At 43.9% G+C, this 20037-nt stretch overlaps 1 protein-coding gene across 1 annotated transcript in view; it reads right to left on the bottom strand.

Annotated features, from left to right (window-relative positions):
- Positions 1-20037, bottom strand: part of FGF12 (fibroblast growth factor 12) — a 232700-nt gene that overhangs the window by 145743 nt on the left and 66920 nt on the right. The gene's annotated exons all lie outside the window — the stretch shown is intronic.

Raw genomic sequence — 20037 nt, 5'->3', positions numbered from 1 at the left:
TAGTACATACAAACACCTCTCAAATTAACTCTTTCACCTGGGTAGACTCCAATACTCCACTAAAAAGCCCTCTGGGACAAATCAACCTTGAATCAGCATAAGTTTGTACCTGTATTACCTCGTGCTTGATCAGGGTTACCTACTCCTGCACCACCTTTCAACACCTTCCTAGCTTTCACCTCTCCTGGCACCTGGCAGAAGTGACCAGGCTGCTCTGAACAGCATATGAGACAGAAGTTTTTCTAGAGTGCACTCTAGGATGTAAGTCTTTTGGCCAACACTCTGCAGGGATTCAAGAGTGCGGAGCCAGACTTTTTTATTAACGCTTGCTAGGATGGTCTCTCAAGTCCAAACAAAAAGAATGAGGCACAGTCAGCATGATACAAGGTGCAACACTAGTTTGCTCACTGGGAATCCCATTAGGGTGGAACAGTATAAGCTGTAAAACACATGTAGATCAGTACAAATGCACATAAACCAGGCATAGTAAAAGAAACGCTGTTCTAGTGTGAGTCTATTGAGGATTTGTGGCAAAATCAAGTATTTGAGAGAGCACTTGGAGTAACACCTAGTAAACACCCTACAGTTTCAGTTTTCCTCTAGAATGGGAGGGAAAAAAAAAGAAAAACAGTTAAAATGCTAAATGTTTTATGAAATGGAAGCTTCTTTTCTAGTCAGCCCTACTTCATACACTGAAAACAGCACCTAGAAGTAAAGCCAGTAGCATACAGTTCAGGACTGTTAGAAGGATGCAAGGTATTAATAACTAATCCCTGGGATCCATGCTAAATTCAGTTTTTGTTGTTTGCTGTGACTTGTGCTGAAAATCATCACTCTGTAGGTCTTAATTCATAAGCTATTTTACACGAGACTTTGCACATGCATCGTCAGAACAAAAAGCTAAATGCAACTGCCCTTCTTCCTCCTCTCTACATGTCCCCGCTTACCCGAGATCATTGTTCCAGCTACATTCCTTAGCAATACCTGCTCTACAGCAATCACAGAAGACTACTGTGCTGTACCAGGGCAGACACCAAACTGAGACTACAGCTGTTACCTCTCCCCCCCTTCACCCATAGTCTTCCTTTATTCTCTGCTACACCAGATCAGTGAGCCAGCCTGTAGCCCCTCTGGAACAAGCCCAGAAGTAGTTTGCACACCGAAGCCCTAAAACATAACCAGTGGTTCTTGGGTACTTCTGTAATAGGACAAAAATAAAATAATAGTCCTCTTTCTGCAAATGCATCAGCAGCGTGTTTGAGATGACAACAATTCTGGGTCTGGCAGATCAAGGACAGTACAGTGAGATCTGAAGTCAAGGTGCCCTCCGTGCTTAGCAGCCAACATGGAGCTGTAAATGAGGGGGCTCTTATTTAGAGATGCCAGTACTAAAGTGCAGCTCCAGGTGCCAGGAGAGAGGTGCACTTAGATGTTACACTTATTAAGCTAGAATGTGAACAGGCAAGCATTATCACTTGGATATATGAGGACAAGTGTATCAAACACAAATACAGATATTTGTAAGAAGAAAAATGAGAATGCAACAGGTAGGTGAATTTTGAGACCTATGTTCATTAAACTAACACAGTTGTTCTTGGAAAATCTACTCAGAATAACCCACAAAACCACTAATAAAACAATCCCTGTTTCTTTGAGGGGTTTCCATCACCTTGCAGCAAGGCTGGTGATCCAGGCTTAACCTGCCAGGACTTCTGCCTTTGTGGGGCAGGCTCCAAGGGGTCAGTTCCTAATTCACTTCATAGTAAAGGAGAGCAAAACCAAACCAGTGAAAAGAATGAATGAGTGTTACTTGACATTTCCAAGAAGGGCCATGAAGACTGCAACAAACACATGTTCTTTCAAACTGAGTGGGTTTAAGTAACTTTAAACAGCAAAATGGAAGCATAAAAATGGCAAAGGATGATTCTTTGGGAACTGTGATTCATATGACTCAAGTGTTTACGTGCCACAAAATACTCAGTAATATCATGTACTCAATTAGGTAAACCTTAGCCCAGTAAACAAAGCTTATGGAATTTAGAAAGATAAATGGAGCTGACAAAAATCAAGATATTGCTAGATGAGTTAACTCATTTCATTCCAAAAACCAAGCTAAACCAAAAAAACCACTTATTTCTCTGCAAAAGGACAGCATGTACCCAAACAATATTTCAATGGGACATAAGTGGCACATAAATCTTGCTAAATTACTAAATAATAACGCAAACATCATCTCAAAAGTTACTTTGAAAATGCTACAGATATTTAGATTTTTGCCCACCAGTAGAACGTGGGTATTAGAAATGATAGTGTTCTTGAATAAAAGCAGAGATTGCATTTGCGGGAACACAAGGCAAGCTGTGAAAGACTCACTGAGGTCAGAAGACAGTTACAGGGAACAAAGTGTCATGTGTGTTTCTCCCTTATTAAATTAAAATGCCATTGGCTTTCTGAACCACAGAACAGAAATGAGAATATGTTTGGGATTATGGAATTTAAATTAATACCTCCTACTAAAGAGGAATGCACTGTGCACTGATCAGAGAAAAATAAGGTGATTTAGCAGACAAGGCTCTTTGCTAGGTATTAAAATAGCATAATGTGCATGAGTTCATCAGTTTACAAAAGCCAGAGAAGAAAGAAAACCTACAAAAGCTCAAAGTAGAGACTACCCAGGAAAGGTAATTTCCTTGTGTTCATACAAAAGCAGGTAATAATCTTTTAAGGTACTGGGTCCATACTGTTGCTGTTTTCACCTGTACTGACTACCTGTAGTTCTTTGAACACAGATAAACAGCCTGTGCAGGTGGGGCTTTGGGGGTTCTTGGGTTTTGGGGGGTTCTTTGGAGGGGTGTTGGGTTGTTTGGGGTTTTTTTGCAAGTCTTTGTCCTTGTATTTTCTGGCCAAATGCAGGCAGACATGGTGAGAAATGGCCCATTAACCACAACAGTTTTCTCTAAACTGGTGCTGATGCAGATCTCAGACCTTGTCCCTCTCTGTAAATTTACAAAACTCCTATAGGAGCACTTGCCCCTCACTCCATGAGTCCATTTGTGATGGTGTTGGTATATTTTTCAGTGAGGCAGACAGCCACTTCTCAGCACCTTTCTTTGCAGAAGCCATCTGAGCAAAATCTACCCTGGAAGGAGCTAAAAAGTACAGCCCTTTTCAATACAAATAAGTATTTACCCCGCTGTCACCACTGGGCTCTCTGAGTATTTCGGCTTACCCTTTGCCCCTTCCTTGTGAAGCAGAGTGCTGATGACAAGGAGGGATGTCAGGGTCTGCCTCAGAGATGTACTAACCACATATAACTTCTACTGCATCCAGCTCCACCAGGGCACAGAGCACTCACACCAGAGCCGGTGGGAGCCGCAGCACAAGGTTCAGAAGTTTGCTGAAGGTCACACAGTAAATTTGTGGCCAAGTAGGGAATCATTTGTCAGTCATCATTCTGGTGATTTAATGAGAGGATTAGCCTCTTCCTGATCAGTATAAAAATCTCACTCACAAGGCAAGGATTCTGCTGAAAACTCCATGGAAAAAGTGTACCATACACGTCCTGACAGCAAATAGAAGGTGAGGCAGAAAAACGACATAGCTTGATTTTGTACATCAGATGAGGAAGACTAATTTCTTGGTTGCTTTTCTGTGGTTAAAAAGCAGTGCTAGTGTATGAACAAGAGGGAACAGGAACCACTTACTCCAGCTCCTGGTGGATAGACTTTGTAAAACCTCAGCCTCCTCTCAGCTCACTAAAGCAAAAGAAAAGATGTTCTATAGCCTTGGCCATTTAATAGGTTTATCCTCAGACATGTAAGAGCCTCATAGTAATGAGTACTTAGTAGTTGCATTTCCAGACATTAAGAAGAAATCCAATATTAACTGTAAAGAAGGCTTTTTGTATCAAATCTGACTTAGAAGTGGTTGTTCTGGGTATTTTTCAGCACAGTGACATTTCCTCAGAAGCTGGAATTTCTAGGATTCTCCAAACATATTTTGGCAGTAGTACCAGCAGCTCGGAACAGATGTTCTGGAGAAAGGGGCAGCCATACATTGCTCCTTCCACCCGCTTCCAGTGCCTGGCAGTTTTGCGATTTCCTCATCCACAGAATGTCTTACAATGTGTTTAAGAGCCCTTGATGGATTTCTCTGCAACAAATTTTTATAACTGGTTTTTTAAGCCAGTAATACCATTGGTCTCCTCACTATCTCTTGGCAAGAAATTCTACAGGTTAATCATGTGCCAGGAAAAAGCTTTTTATTAGTGTAAAACTGCTTCTCAGTAGTTCCATTTAATGCTCACCTTAGCTGTTATATTGTGAAATGGTAATTTTATGTTCTCCATGATAGTCATGATTTTATACACCTCTGTCATATTTCCCTCCTCAATTGTTTCATTTCTGAAGACACCTGAAAATGCCTAATCTGTTCCATTGCTCCCTGGGCAGCAGCTATTCTGCATGCTCCACTGTCCTTGTCACTGTTTCCTGTGCCTTTCTAGTTCTTTCTGAGGCAGGATAACTAGAGCTGCACGCAGTACTCAAGGTGCAAGTGTACCAGGGATTTCTAGCACGGTGGGATGATAGCTCCTATTTGCTCTGTGAACCTTTCCCAATAATTTATGCTTGCATCTGCCGAGCTAGCACTTTCAGAGCGATCCACACTGTCTCTGAGGTCTTTTTCCAGAGAGAAAATGGCCCCAGTAGCACCCCCTACCATGACTGAGCATAAATATATATTATTGGGGGTTTTATTCATGGGTGCATTACCCTGCACTCCTCACTTTATACTGCTGTTAGTTCACCAGAAGCTCTGTACCAGGAGATCCTTCTGCAACTCTTTAGCATCCACTTCTGTTTTTTTTACTACAAATAATTTGTTTGTCTTCCCTCCATCCCCTTGCTCTTAAAGATCATTTAGGAGCACACTGGGCTGCACAGTCCTCTCCCTCTCCACTGGCAATTTCCCCACTGATGAGACCTGACCCATTTTCTTTAAAGGAAACACCCAGTGAGGGAAGCATTTTAGAAGTCCAAGTGCATGACTTCTGCATCACCTTTACCCAGATGCTCAGGGAATGCCAAGAGATCAGGGGGGCACATTCCCCCCCTTACAAGAGCTGTGCAGCCCCTTCCCCAGATGACGAACCCTGACTGCCAGGCCCCCCCAGGGTAGGGGGCTGTGATTTTTTGCAGATGACTTAATTTTAGGGTAGACCCCCAGATGTTGCCACATTTGTCCTTTGCACCTGGAAGTGGTGGAAGCATCTTCTAGAGGCACCTCCTTGGTGGGTACAGTTCCTCTGCCAGCTCTGCTTGCTGTTCCACATCCGATCAGTCTCTGCAGCCCCTCACAAGGGAAAACATGCAGGAAGACAGAAGATCTCCCCCCATCTGCTGATCCCTCCAGGCTCAGAGACCATAAGAGAGGAAAGCAGATTAAAAGGGCTGTAATGCAGCCAGCCAGGGACGATCTGACCCACCAGGCTCCAGTAATTGAGATTATTAATTCACAGTAGGCAACAATGGCTTTGCTTGAGGCATGACCCAAGTTTAAAGGTCAACAGCTCGCAGCTGGGCCAAGATTTTGAGGTGGACAGGCAAGTGAGCTTGGAGGCCAGCAGAAGTGCTGGGCTTTGCCCACTGAAGGGCCCCCTTGGCTCCTTCGCTTTCAGCAGGCAGCCATCAGGGCAAAGCCTGCACTAGAAGTGGTGCATCTTCGAAATTCAACCCGGGTGTGCTTTTCACATTCCCCCCAATTCACCAATGAAACACGAACAAGTGGCAGGGCACTTTCCTCATCTAAGAGTGCAACTAATCCATCCATCTATCTCACAAGGAAAAGTTGGGAAGCTTAATAAAGATTTTCTGAGGGCAAGTACAAAAGACCACCTCTTCCAGCAAACTCACTCCTAATGTTCAGGAGTGCATCTGAGGTCAGAAGCAGCATCTGTGGAAGTGTGAACCTCCCCATCTGCCTACTTCCAGTGACACTCACAGAGCCTTTTACTGTCATCCGGATCTGAAGTGTATTTATTCTGGCATGTGAATACAACACGTGTGGCACAGTCTCATCGAGACAAACAAATACTTGCCTGCCTAACTCCCTGCCTTGGGAATGATGATACAAGAAACCCTTTCTGCTCCAATTCACAGCTTCTCCGATCACAGTAAAGCCACTACCAGGACACCATGGTTCAGACCCTCACTCATTAACTGGCCACCGTGGCTGAAGAGCTCGTGAAGACACATTTTAAACACAGATTGCACTGGCAAGACTGCTATTCTGGAACATGTAGCTCCCAGCTCCTCCAGTGTAGCATCGCTAAGACAGCAGAGTCTTTTCCACACCCCCCCACAGGTTTGTCCCTGCTGGTTCTGAAGGAAAAAAAAATGACAAAAGCTAGACATTAAATAATAATATTACAGCATAATTACAATGTGGTTATATATGCAAAGGAAAATTCATCTTTCAAGAGAACTGAAGACTGGATTTACATGACCTTTGTAAGAGCCAGCCTCGAAATCCTGGCTTCTCAGGACAGGACTTCCTACTGGGTACATTTTTTCCAGATGAACTTAGTTAAGAGGACTTTTTGTTGGGGAAAATTCCTTTTATGAGACGGTGTCATGCACTGTAGTCCTCACCAGAATGCAAGAAAGCTAAGACAGAAAAAGATACTCACATTTTCTTTCTCAGGGAACACTTTTGCTTTTTGGGCAGATGCTCATGTCATGGTTTAAACCCAGTGGCAGCCAAACACCACGCAGCCACCTGCTCACCCTCCCTCACTTGGGGGGTGGGCGATGTAATTGCAGGGGTAAAGGGAGACTCACAGGTTGAGATCAAAACAGTTTAATAATTAAAATAGAATAAAACAATTAAAATAGTAGAAATCATAAACAGGTAACACACAATGCAATTGCTCGCCACCCACTGACTGATACCCAGCCTGTTCCTGGCTAGTGATCCCAAAATACCAAGATCCTACAATTGCAATCCTGGAAGTGAGAGAGAACCCACTCCTTCCCAGCCGGCCCTCTATATACTGAGAATGATGTTACATGATATGGACTATTTCTTTGGCCGATTTGTGTCTGGTGCTCTGGCTGCACTCCCTCCCAGCTCCATGCATAGGCAGGACATGGGGAGCTGGAAAGTCCTTGATCTCTTAGCAACAACTGAAAACATCAGTGTATTATCAACATTCTTCTCATACCAAATCCCATATGAATCCAAAACACAGCACTATTCTAGCTACTAAAAAGAAAAAATAACTATCCCAGCCGAAACCAGGACAACACCAAAGTAGTAAAAAAAAAAAAAAAAAAAAATCACCACTCATAATTTTTCCTTCAAATGACATTTTCTAAAGTATTTCAACTTTGTTGAACTATTTATACAATATTATGAAAATAAAGTTGCAAGGAAAGGTTTTAACCTTATCAAATGAAACATTTACATTAAGGTTCTCAAAATTTGCCAGTTAAGGCATACCAGGAATATTTGGCTGACACTGGTGTGAACAGGGAAGAACTTTACTTCCACCCCATTAAGCCGTAGCTGCAGCCCCAGCCCTATGCACAGTGGTATGTATGTACCACTGACTGGCTTCAGAGGACAGAGGAGATTTTTTTGCTGTTCCTAGTTACGGGACAAACTGTTAAGGTAGTCAATATTGCTAGGCTCAGACACTGCCAGCTACAAGGCAGACCCACTGCCTCCATCCTCTGCTATGAGCAAAGCCAAACTTAAGTAACACACTTGGGGTTTGTTCTTGCATTTGACTCATGGTTTAGGGTCTTCTAAGGTTTCCATTGTTATCTTTTCTCTGCAGCCATTCAGAACCAGAAAATATCTAAATATGCCAAGTTGTCATTGTTACATAATGGCTTGGGGATTTAAGAAAGGCCCCAAATCTTCTAAGAGTTAGAAACACCAGTTTGCAACAATGACACCAGTGACAGGTAACATGGCTGGCTCCCAGAGACAGGAATCATTGCTGACTTGTGACACACTCAGTAACAGCCTTACTCTGCTTCTACTGAAAACAGAGCGGTGCCAGCCCAGATCACAGCTTAGACTGATTATCAGCCCCTGAAAAGTTCTGCTCCCCTATGAGAAGGTAAAAAGCCTTCTTTCTTCAGCAGCTGAAGATACTGCACTTATGCTGGAAGAAAAATTCCACCCAGTCCCATTCCAAAACATGCATAATCTGGCAAAATTGATGAGGAATGAAAAGTGTTCAAGAGAATGATGAAGACCATTCTATAAGGATTGCTGCAGAGCACAGCAAGAAAGGAAATCAGAAAAGATGAATGACCAATGGGTGGAATTTCAAGAGGAAAATAAAACATGAGGCAAATACTTCTGCGTGTGAGCAGATAAATCAGCAAGACATTACTTTATCAGCAGGGAAACATGCACAAGGCATTACCAAAGGCCTTGAAGGTCATTCAGTGCAGTGGTTGCTTCCTGCAAGAAAAGTTCAAAACCTGGACCATACACAAGGCACATGGGATAGACCTGGCACAGCACAAAATGCAGCTCAGCACAAGCTAAAGCTGTAACTACTGCAGCAGCAGAATAGACCAAGGAAGGGTTAGAGGAGGGAGAGGTAGCTGCAGAGAATTTACCAATAATGTTAGAGAGCTGGGGCCAGATTCAGACACTATAAACTGACACTGCTCCATGAGGTCTGAATTTAGCCCATACATTTCAGGCACCTTTTTTTTTTTGTTTTATTTTTACACTTTAGGCATTCAAAGCTGAATGATAAAGCTGAGCCGCTGCCCCATCAGCATGTGCTAAGCTATCTATGAGTCACTAAAACACACCTTTTCCAATTCTCACCTTAACTTGTGAATGGCATGTGGCCAAAGTACCTTCCCCAGCCACTTGAGAAAAGTCACCACAGCATGTTATCTGCTAAGGCCATTGTCAGAGCCTCGGCATTTACTCTACTGCAGGATTTGTTTGACCTCCAGTCATAAAAACCTGTTCTAAGGAAGCTCTCACATGTCACATATCCATCCCCAGACCACTGCCAATATTATTCCCTTCCAGCTGGCATTTGCTTAAACCCTCAACACAGAGGCAACCTCAACTATGGATTACTGGGGTTCACATAAACCCTCCTTACATGCTACATTCCTCCCTGGGAGCAGTGAAAGTAGCTCTACCTAGTTATTTAGAAGGCCAACCCCCTCGTTCAAATCCCATCACTCAGAGGCTTGACTCAGCCTTTCTCCACCACTTTGGTTCCTTCACTGTTACCCTGATCACAGAGAGGATTCTCCATACCCCACTCGCCTTATCACTCAGCTGCCATTCACAGATTTAGGAGGATGACTGACCTAGGGAATGCCATAAAAATGTTCTCCTGCCATAGAGTAATCACTGTCTATCTCCAGAAGGTCCTCATGGGTCCGGATTGGGGCTGCTGTGCCAGGGAAAGGGGAGCAATGGTTGCTTTGTAAGGAAAAGCAGACCCACAGCAGGGGACCTTCTGCCCAAACCACAGCTCCTTCTGCTTCCCTCTGTCATAGTCTCAGCTCATTCTTACTTAAGTCTCACAGGAGAAGCTTGTTGTAAAACACAAGTTTAGCTATTTGCTTTCCATGATGGCAGAGCCACAAACTCCTGAGGCAGCACATGGCATTTGAGGGTGCAAGGAATGGACAGGCAAGTTCCCAGGGGAGTGTCTTTCCCTTTCTCCTGCTGAGTTACAGCAAGTGTCATGGCCACATCATCTATTTTTCATTCCACTTGTGCTCAGTGTCAAGCTATAATCAAACCATAAAGAATATGTCATAGCACTTAGGGATAGGGTATAGTTGAGAATGGTGAGTGTTAGGCTAATGGTTGGACTAGGTGATCTTCAAGGTCTTTTCCAACCTACATGATTCTGTGAATCCAGCATCACTCAGCAGTGTACAAAAGCACTCTGGTCCAGCTCAGCAGAGCTGGATTGGTAGTGTGCAGTGTTGCAGTAAGAAGAGTCTGATACAAAGAACTTGGCTCCCCATTTTATTTGCTACACTCCCTGAACTGCAGTGGTGGCAAACAAGCGCAAGGCATGGCAGAGAAAAGCTTTGCACCTCACCCTGCTCCCTCAGTCACCCTCCTGGTTACAGTGAGAGGCATCAGGCAGACCACAAATGTCTAAGATGGTTAACGCCAACAGCAAACTACACAAAGCAAAGCAGGTGAAAACAGAGGGATCACTCTCAGGATGATGCTCTCGGGGGACAGATTGCCCAAGATAACTTCTGAAAGAGTATGTAAGTGGGACTCTTGAGCCTCTACCCAGCTGCAGTAATTCAGCTACCTTTCCCTAGACCCAAGCCATCACTAACTTGGGCAACAGGGGAGAAGGGTGTTTGCTGCCAGATGCCACAGATGTATGCTGGATGCAGCCTGGCCATGAGTCAGGCTGTCCTTGCAGAGGAGCAGGCACCACTCACAGGAAGACCCGGGCATGCCTCCTGGTGCTTGGCCACCTCCATGCTCACCCCCCTGCCCCTTGGCAGAGCACCTCTGGGCTCAGGCAGGGCACCAGAGCTGCCTCTTTGCCCATTTATCCAGACCAAAAGAAGCGGAGACATTTCTCAGCAAGCACAGAAAGCGTGACAGTCCCCAGTCTCCAGGTAAAACACGTGAATGCCTTTGATAAGAGGCAGAACAGACACCAGCTTTACTTGCACGCCGTTGGGGGAAGCATCTGGTAACGGCCCTACATTAAAACAGAGTAAATTAATAATCAGGAACAATCTCTGAGCTGACGTCTGCTCCAGCCTGTGGGATGGTCTCTGAGCAGCTAAAACTAGAACAGAACAATTCCTGGGGAACAAGTCATACGGAAAAGCTTGAACTGGTCTGTCAGGGATGCAGGCAGCAGTGCCTGGAAAATCTCATTTCAGAGTTTCTTCCTTCTGCTCCTCCCCAGTTTGCTTTCCCAGTTAAGTCCTCTTGTTGGAGAAACTGTTGTGTTATGTCTCTGGTACCACATGATTTCTTCCTTAGTGCATTCTCACCAAGGGAAGTTTAATGCAGGATGCCTGCTGAGGCCAGTTATCGTTTCTCTCGGGGGCGTTTACAGCAACTAGGATTGGCCAGCCTGCCACACAGCAACTGTGTTTTCACTGCACTTCACCGAGACCCTACTATTTTTATTTAATATTCCAACTCCTTTAACTTCCTTTTATTCCACATTTCATGTTTCATATTCCTTCATGTTCTCTTTGTAATTCCATGACCCTGTTAATAACTCACCCACCAGAAAAATCATACTGAAAAGAGTGGGATTAAATAAGCAGGTGACGGTTCAGACAGGTGATTAACACAGACAGAAAATGCTATACGTAGATCAGTATAAGGCTCTTCCCTTAAAGCATCACAAAAAGTTACAGAAGGTAGAGCAGCTGCCATCCACTTTTGCAAGGGCAGTAGCCTTGAACGTCCTTTCATAATACTGCTGTCAGGATCTTCCCACCCTACAGCTGTTCTTGAAAAATGGGAGGGGACTCTGGTGGCTGGGAGCAAGCAGGAGCAGCAAGGATGCTGTTTCTGCATGTGGCACAGTACAGCAGTTTTATAGTGTGGGAGGTCCAACTGGGTCAGCATGCCTTTTCCAGCCTCACATGGGAAAGGGAGAAAAGGTTTATTGTGAAGGTTTTGGCTGATTCTTATTCTTTACACAGAATCACAGAATTGTCTAGGTTGGAAAATACCTTGAAGATCATCCAGTCCAACCATCAACCCAACATCAACAGTTCCCAACTACACCATACCCCTCAGCACTAAGTTGACACGACTCTTAAACCCCTCCAGGGATGGGGACTCCACCACCTCTCTGGGCAGCCCATTCCAACACCCAACAACCCCTTCTGTACAGAAATGCTTCCTAACATCTAGTCTAAACCTTCCCTGGCACAACTTGAGGCCATTCCCTCTTGTCCTATCACTTACTACTTGGTTAAAGAGGCTCATCCCCAGCTCTTTGCAACCTCCTTTCAAGTAGCTGTAGAGGGCAATGAGGTCTCCCCTCAGCCTCCTCTTCTCCAGACTAAACACCCCCAGTTCCCTCAGCCACTCCTCATAGGACATGTTCTCCAGACCCTTCACCAGCTTTGTACACAAATACTATGGCCACAGTTTAAGCACCACAAGAAGTTTTCCCCTTTGACGGTATAGGGTTGATCAGACTTTCTGCACAGTTAAAGGTTATAAATGATACTGTTTATAAGACTAGAGGCAATACTTTCTCACAGTTTAATAATTGCACTGAGATGGGCCCTTGATCACTGGCAGCAGTAGGGGTCACTGTAGTGTGCGTTAAGTGGGAGGACTGAACTAAAAATAAAAACTTAAGGGAAAAAAACCTCAACAACCTGAAGCATCTTGTGACAACTCACCCCAAAAGCCCTGTCAGTCTGCCAGGACTGCACTACCCAGGAGTTGGGATTGAAACAAAACCATCCACTGCCTAATGCTCAAGCGCTCTTTAACCCACTCCATCTTCAGCTGATTTCCATTGCTGCCTGCTTTTAACCTAGTTTTCAACCTCCAGAACTCTTCTTTCTGGTTGCAGCTTTCATTAGCAGAGACATGCTTCCCATTCAGTTCCTTCCAGAGATGCAGGCTGCATCCCCAAAGTGCCTTTTTCGGAAAGTTGTCTGATGTACTCACAGGACTGAGGGCACAATGCCCTGGAAAATAGGGAGGAGCATAGTTTCAAGAGTGCATTTTTCCCCTCAGTACCAAGCAGCCAAACCCCACTGGTGAAGCTTTTAGATGGGATTGTTCTTTCCTAAACATTGTCAGTTTTATTTCCAAAACTGATAGGAAAGACTGATTTTTAAGGACATAGAGCCCTCTTTTCCCTTTATTTGACTTCTTCCCCTCTCCTTTTGGAGCAGTAAATGATACAATGCTTCTTCCTCTGCTTTTTCACACCTCCATTTTTGATGCCCTCTCATATAGGCTGCTAGGGAAGAGGTTACCTTTCACAAAAAGGGTCTCTATGCATGGCAATGCAACAGCTTCCAGGAACTCCCAGTGATCACAAATAGACCCCTCATCCCAGCTGGCGAAGTGTTTTCCTGCTGATCCTGCAGGAATCCTGATTTCATGAAACTGTCCTGATTTCCTACAGGAAAATCCGTCACTACACAGACAGGCTCTATAAGGTGGAGTGCAGCAGTCGGGGGTCCTCGCTGCAGAGGTATTCACACACATCCCTAGCATCTCCCTTACCGTCTTACCTTCATGCTGTCAGTCTGCATTTTGTCTTCCTCCAGAACTAGCGTGATCTGAGAGGATCAAGGTGGAGGTTGGAAGTAAAAAAGTAATTTTAAAGTGTAAAGTGCCAGAGTTGAAGTCTTCTCAGTTTTACATTCTGCCATCCATTTGGTCACTGAACCCAGGGCGAGCATCCAGGGATTTCAAAGGCTGATGCATATGCTCTCTTTTCAGAAGGGTCTATGTTCTCTATTGTTGGCATGTGAGAAGTTTCCCTGAGATGGATGGATGTAAGCCATCTCCAGTCCCAAAGCCTTGTAACCATATCAGCCAAGCATTACACTTAGCTATGTAGGTCTGCTGGGAGACTGGATTTATCAGCTCAGACACCCAGGCAATTACACAGCCTGCAGTCTTGAACCAGAATGAGTCCAGCCAGCCCAAAACACAGCCCAAAGTTTGCATCTGGCTGCAAAAGATCGTGTAAGACATACTCATGACTACTGGCATCAGCTCAAAGCACTTCTTTGGTTTAGGAAGCATCAATGCCAGAAGATGGATTGGGGATGCTGAACATCAAGAGCAGAGCTGTTCTCACAACAGCTGCGTACATTAACAAATCCTTATAGTATGCCTTGGCAGGGACACTGAGGTTGGCATTTCTGTCCCCTCTTCACAAGTAGGGATATTGCAGCAGGACTGAAATAAGCAGCTCCTGGCACCTCACGCATGCAGCCCGCAAGGCCGTGAAAGGAACTGTATTACAAGTAGCTTTGCACTCAGGACTGCTGGCCCCACGTGCCAGGCTCAGACACTCTGCCAAGAACAGAAAAGACTGAAACCTAAATGCATGTCCCATGCTGCTTTCCATCATCTCCTGCGGGGTTTCAAGTGGCTTTAAAAACAGCAAGTTTGGCCTGATGGAGGTCAAACCACAGAAAGAGTTGGGTCATCTGCTGTCACAGCATATTCTGTGGTTGAGCTAACCCAGATTTACTGCATTGTTTTCCACCGCCTGAACCGCAAAAATATGGTTTTTCCTTTAAGGTGGCCTTCTAGCTGTGCTTACTACCCCACCAGACTTGTGATCTTACTCTCTTACTCTCTCTTTTAGGATAATCCAGCACAAAAGATGCTGGCTGGTCTCCACTCCAAACCTTTGCCAGGCTTTAAGATGGATAGAGCTGGTTTTAAAACATATAGTGAATTGGAACAGCAGAAGAAGCTAACAACAATAATTTTGCTGACTGTACAGCCTACTTCCCAAAGGACCTCAGCACAGCTGATCTACAAAAAAAACCCCAAACAAACCAAATGCTTTTATTCAAGTCATCTCTTGTTTAAGAACTTCTGCAAGACTTTTGCAATTAGATCTCATTGAAAACCCGGTAAAAATCTCCCTTACTAACTGTATGTTTTAAATATGTGAACCCTAGAAATATCCGTGCAGGTATGCACTAGGGAAAAATGCACATGCCCTCCAGCAGCACCCTTTGTATGGTGTTTTTTGTGCCTTCTGTGCAATGAGTTTGTGATTTCACATCACACCCCACAACTCAGTCAATAATATTAACAACTTTTAATTTCTTAGAACCAAGGTGCTTCTCAGAGCTCCACCTGGTTGTCAACTTGATTAAGCCCATGAGTCCCTACACAGGACACAGTTTCAGCAACACATGGCTTCTCAGACTCAAAGTAACAAGAGAACCCAAGGCTGAAAGCTGAAACTAAACAAAGTGCAGAAGTATTTAACGTTGAAGGTGATAAAGCACTGGAGGAATTTAACAAGGTGAATCTTCCATCACTGGAAGATTTTAAACCGAGGGGATGTTTTCTATATTCAATGCTGCACTTCGAGCAGGAGTCAATTGAGGGCAGTCCTGTGACTTGCTCTCTGCAGGAGATCAGACTGAGATGATCACAAGAGCCTCTCTGACCCCATAACCCAAGAATTAATGCCTGGGAGGAGTTTCTTGTCAAACCACTGCCCTTTAAGTCCCTACCTACAGCTCTTCTGCTATAAAACCACTATGTAGAATCAATTAAAGAGCAGAAAAGATGAAAAAGGGAAAACCAAAGAAGTTACTGAATAATGGAGACCAAGGCAGAGTGAATGGATGACAGAGGTTTGAGCATTGTTCCTGCACCAGGTTGAATAGGACCTATTCGGGGCTCCTGGAGATCGTTTGTTTTGCTATTATTGACTTTGCTGGTACTTGCTTTGTGTCCTCTGCAGATAAGTAGAGGACACAGGTTTGCATTCTGCAGGGTTGCAAAGCCTGTGTCATTCCCAAACACTGAACAGTCCCACTATACAGCCAGCCTAGGTACAAAGTTGTTATTCTTTCATTTTAACCTCCCATCGAAGCTCCCTTTGTGGTGATAACTCTAGACCAAAAGAGACTTCTTATGAACAAAAGGAAACCGAAAAAAAAAAAAAAAAAAAAAGGAAAAAAACACCTAAAGCTGCCTTTCCATTATTATTGTACTGCTGCTTTGGAATCAGAGAAAATAAAAACATTCATCGGCAGATCTGGGTTTCTCAATGCATCTCAGAAAGTTGGCAGGGTATTGTATAAGGAATGGAAACTAGACTGCACAAATCCTCGGAAAGCCACCAGAGGGTAGCAAAACATTTTAGAGAGCAGCTAACAGAAGCCCAGGCAAACCAGCATACCTGTGTCGCCTCCTTACTTTCTAATTGCTACGTCAGTTCTTCAGGAAAGTCAATTTTTATTCATCCCTATCCACTCCTTTTTCAAAATGTTGCCTTGATTTCCTTGCAGATGAGAAGGAAAATTTATATTTCATGTTATTCTTGCCCTGCTCCTTGGGAAGAAGTTTGTTTCTCCCTAATTTTCTTCATAGTGTCTGCATCACCCCCAGCTAACTCACCCCCTGCAGCAGTGGGCAGCATGCAATATCGTACCGGGATGCCACGACGGTACAATGGTATGGTACCACACGATGGGGAGGTGCGAGGAGGGAAGGAGGGTCAGGAGGGGAAATAGCTATTTCCCATGGTTTGGGGAGACCAGCCACGACAGTAACTCCCTACATTAGGAGTCAGGATTACCCCGACTTGCTTATGCAACGTTCAGATAACACTCAGCCTGAATTGTTGATGACCAGTCCTGAGGTTTTGACTTTCTCAAAGCTGTGAAAAGTACAGGAGTGGAAGAGACATGAAAAATTTTTGTAATATTTTCCCCACCTCTCCAAAAGTCTCCATTCTCCACCTTGCAAATTCCCACCCCAGTTATATGGACAGCCCTCAGCTCTGCAAGCATCTCAAGAAGCCAAGAAACCAACTCTGTCCTGATCCCTCTCACGTGTTTTCTGCTGAGTATTAGGATAGGAAAACTTGCAATAACTTTTTTTCTTTGTAATTATTTTAAGGTTCCTGTATGTCAGATTCTCAAGCCAGGATGCAAGGAGTCATGTTGCCCTGTTTGGAGAGCAGAGCAAGGAGACCATCCAGGAGCTCATGTGGAAGGAAAAAAAAAAAAAAAAAAAAAAAAAAAAGAGGAAAAGTCTGGCTTTTAAATAGCTAACTTTTTCCTGCACAGTCTGCAGGAACCAAAAATAGTTCCTGAATATTTCAGCAGATCATTCCCAATAATTAAAATTGTGATGTGTTTGCTGTCAATCCCAAATGCAGTGAAAGCCATCAGATATATTATTCACTACAAATTATTCATCCAGCTGCACTTGCAGAGTTGAAAATTTCCGTTCTCTTAGACCTAAGTTCAAAGAAACCCTCAAGCCCCTAAATCAGAAGTTTTCATATCTTCCCATTGCTAAAAATCAAGACAAACTAATCTTCCCTTGTCTATCCTATTTAATACAGGTATGTCTCACCCAGTAGGTTAACACTGTAGTGCAGCTGACACTGCACTGATTGTCAATTTATATCTGTTCAGAACAGCTGTTTTCAGTGACTATTACAGACAGATGGAAGTTTTCAATAAATTTTCTGCAAACTGTACCCCAAATTGGAGTATCCTACTTGCCCTACTGTTGTGCCACACCTGAGGATCAGCCCTTTGCCACCGTCAGGAAGCAAGAGGAGGTAGAGGAAAGGCTCTTGCAGACTTTCAGTTTTAGGGAAAAGCTTCTGCCCCTATAGAGAACTTACCAGCCCTGCCCCATCAATAACAGACACACACATATTCGCTCAGAGGCTCCCTGAAGCAGACACCAAAGCTAAAGACATCAGAAGCACCACCTTGTACCACTGTGAAAAATCTCTTGTGTCATTTAAATCCAGTCCAGTGGCTCACTCCTCCATTACATCTTCTGCATGAATTACAAATGTGAAGCAGTACACAGCGCAAGAGCACACTCTGGGCAAGATCCATTTACATTTTTAAAGAAAGTATCCAATATATAAGTGTGTTTTCAGTTTCTCATAGCTGAGGTCAGGACACCTCAAGGGGACAACGTTTTTGGGAAGCACTGAGCATCCCTGATAGGACAGTCAGAGCATGGGTAGCTCAGTTTAAGATTCCCCACTGCCCATCCAATATGTCTGGATGTTTAATATAAATACATCTGTTATTACAAATCACTCAACCAAGTTCTAACCTGCAGCCTGAGACATTCTGGGACAAGACAGCGAGCTAAAACAGACCCTTCCTCAATCTAACTGTTGGGTGTGCATGGTTCCAACTACAAAGTCACTCCTTCATTTTCGCCCCAGATTATCTTTGTGTGTTTCATAACACACAAGTTGTTAACAGTCCAAAACATAACAAATAGTAGGGAAAACAAGCTGCAAAACCTGTTTAAAAAAGGAGGGCTGCATTTCATTGCTATACATTTGCATGACAGTCACACTGCATTGATCTCACTGCCAGCATTTTTGTCATAGGCACTGCCACTTTGGTGGGAAGCTACAACCTGTTTAATTCTTGCTACAGCAAATTAAGTACACCTACACCAAGTAATTCTCTCCCTTTTGTAACCTGCAAAAAGCAAAAACTTTTTTTTTTTTTTCCTCTGAAAGATGGGCTAACAGTATGATTGGGCAAGCCCTCAACATCCTTTCCTGGCTACTGTCTTGTCACAACACCATGTGTAGTACTCCTGCCAGTATGTCTTAATTGGAGGGGTTCAACCCATGTCCTAAATTTCTAGTTTCCAAACCATCAGGAGCCCCATTAAAGTTATTGTGTGAATACAGACAGCAGCTCTGTGCAAATTCTGGAAAGAATGTCCTGACTTAGAAGACCTGAGAGACTAGGCAGTTCAAGATAAGGGAATTGCAGACATTACTTTGCATCTCCAGTTGATGTGATTTGGACCTCTGTTTGGTGAGGAGAGAGAGAAGAGAGACAGCTACTACCAGCTAACCAAAGCACAAGGTTCCACATGCCATTCTCAGTCCCTTGTCCATCCTATTTGTAATTCAGGTGTTTAGTGATGCAGTTCAGTTTCCCTGGACTCTGGGAGCCCTAATTGCTAATGCACCTGCAACAAGGAAGCCGCACATCACTAATTTTTGTGGCTGCTCACAGAGTGGCTTAGGAGGATACAACTTTTCTTCATGATCAAGAGGATTATTACTGGGAATGATGCCACAGGAAAAGCTGGAGGATCACTAATATCCCTTTGGAAAAGACTGTGGTGATACGGGGAAACATCACATCGAAGTTACAGTTTCCTGTGAAGCACTTCTCCTCACTGATGTGTTGCACTGTCATTCCTGAATGTCACCTTGATGGAGAGAATGACTTCTCAGGAGGAATCATCAGCTTGGAGCAACAAAAGCCACCTCCTTCAGAAATACACCCACAGAAGTGTGCAAGACCAAGACAATAACATCACATCAGGCCATAACTAAAACTTCTGAGTAGTTACAGCCCCTCATTGACAGTCTTTTATGTAACAATTGAAAGCAATTAAGGTAACAATCTTTCCCACACTGTCCGCACAAACATAGAATTACAACAGTGACAGAAAGCAGCCTGACAGACCTTTAGCTCACAGAACATGAAACCTAGTCAGGAGGTCCAGAGCTACTGACTTCTGCAGGACATTGCATCAAGCCCTGAAGGCAGGGACAGAGGCTAGAAGGTGCTTGTACGTTAATAAGTCATTCTTGCCCAGCAGATGCCCTCTCCTGGCAAAACACTCCCCCCTTCTATAGAGAATCAAGGGTGTCTCGTTGTGCAACTGACTGGCAATTTTATGGCTCAAACTTGGACATAATGACGTTCTAGGGGAACCAAGAAATGAGACTACCTCTTGCCTGGATATTCATGATGTCCTAAGAAACACAGTTAGCTATGGCTTCTCAGTCTATGAACCTATTGTTTCCTAAACTCCTTTTAGCTCTTACGAAGTGGAAAATCTACAGTAGGCTAATACAGTTAAGGCAGTGCAGGGAAAGATGATTAAGTTAACAGAAAGAGAGGAGTTAAACCCAAGTCTACATAGACAGAAGATGCACAGAAGTGCTGTGGGAAGACAAAAGCATTCATTTTCAGATCTGAATAAGTGAGAACTACATGAAACCTGGGCCAAGGGCTAATAAAAGCAAAAGCTTGCTAACAGTGGTTAGATCACACATGTTCACACGGAGCCCGAGTGGCTTAGTCTGCAAGACTACAAAGAAAGAAGGTTTAGAAGAAGCCTTAGTATAGAAAAATATGATTGTGATAAAGTACACAGCACTGACTATACAACATTGTGTCTTTCCCATTCAGCCCTTAGACCCTGTCCTGGAAACAGTGTCATGCAGAACTAAAGCCTCCAATGAAGCAGCTCAGCCCATGTGGGCTAGAAGGT

The sequence above is a fragment of the Athene noctua genome, chromosome 8 (assembly GCF_965140245.1).
Source record: "Athene noctua chromosome 8, bAthNoc1.hap1.1, whole genome shotgun sequence".
Taxonomy (NCBI): domain Eukaryota; kingdom Metazoa; phylum Chordata; class Aves; order Strigiformes; family Strigidae; genus Athene; species Athene noctua.
The sequence above is the reverse complement of the archived record's forward strand: the minus strand, read 5'-3'. Positions and strand labels throughout refer to the sequence as shown.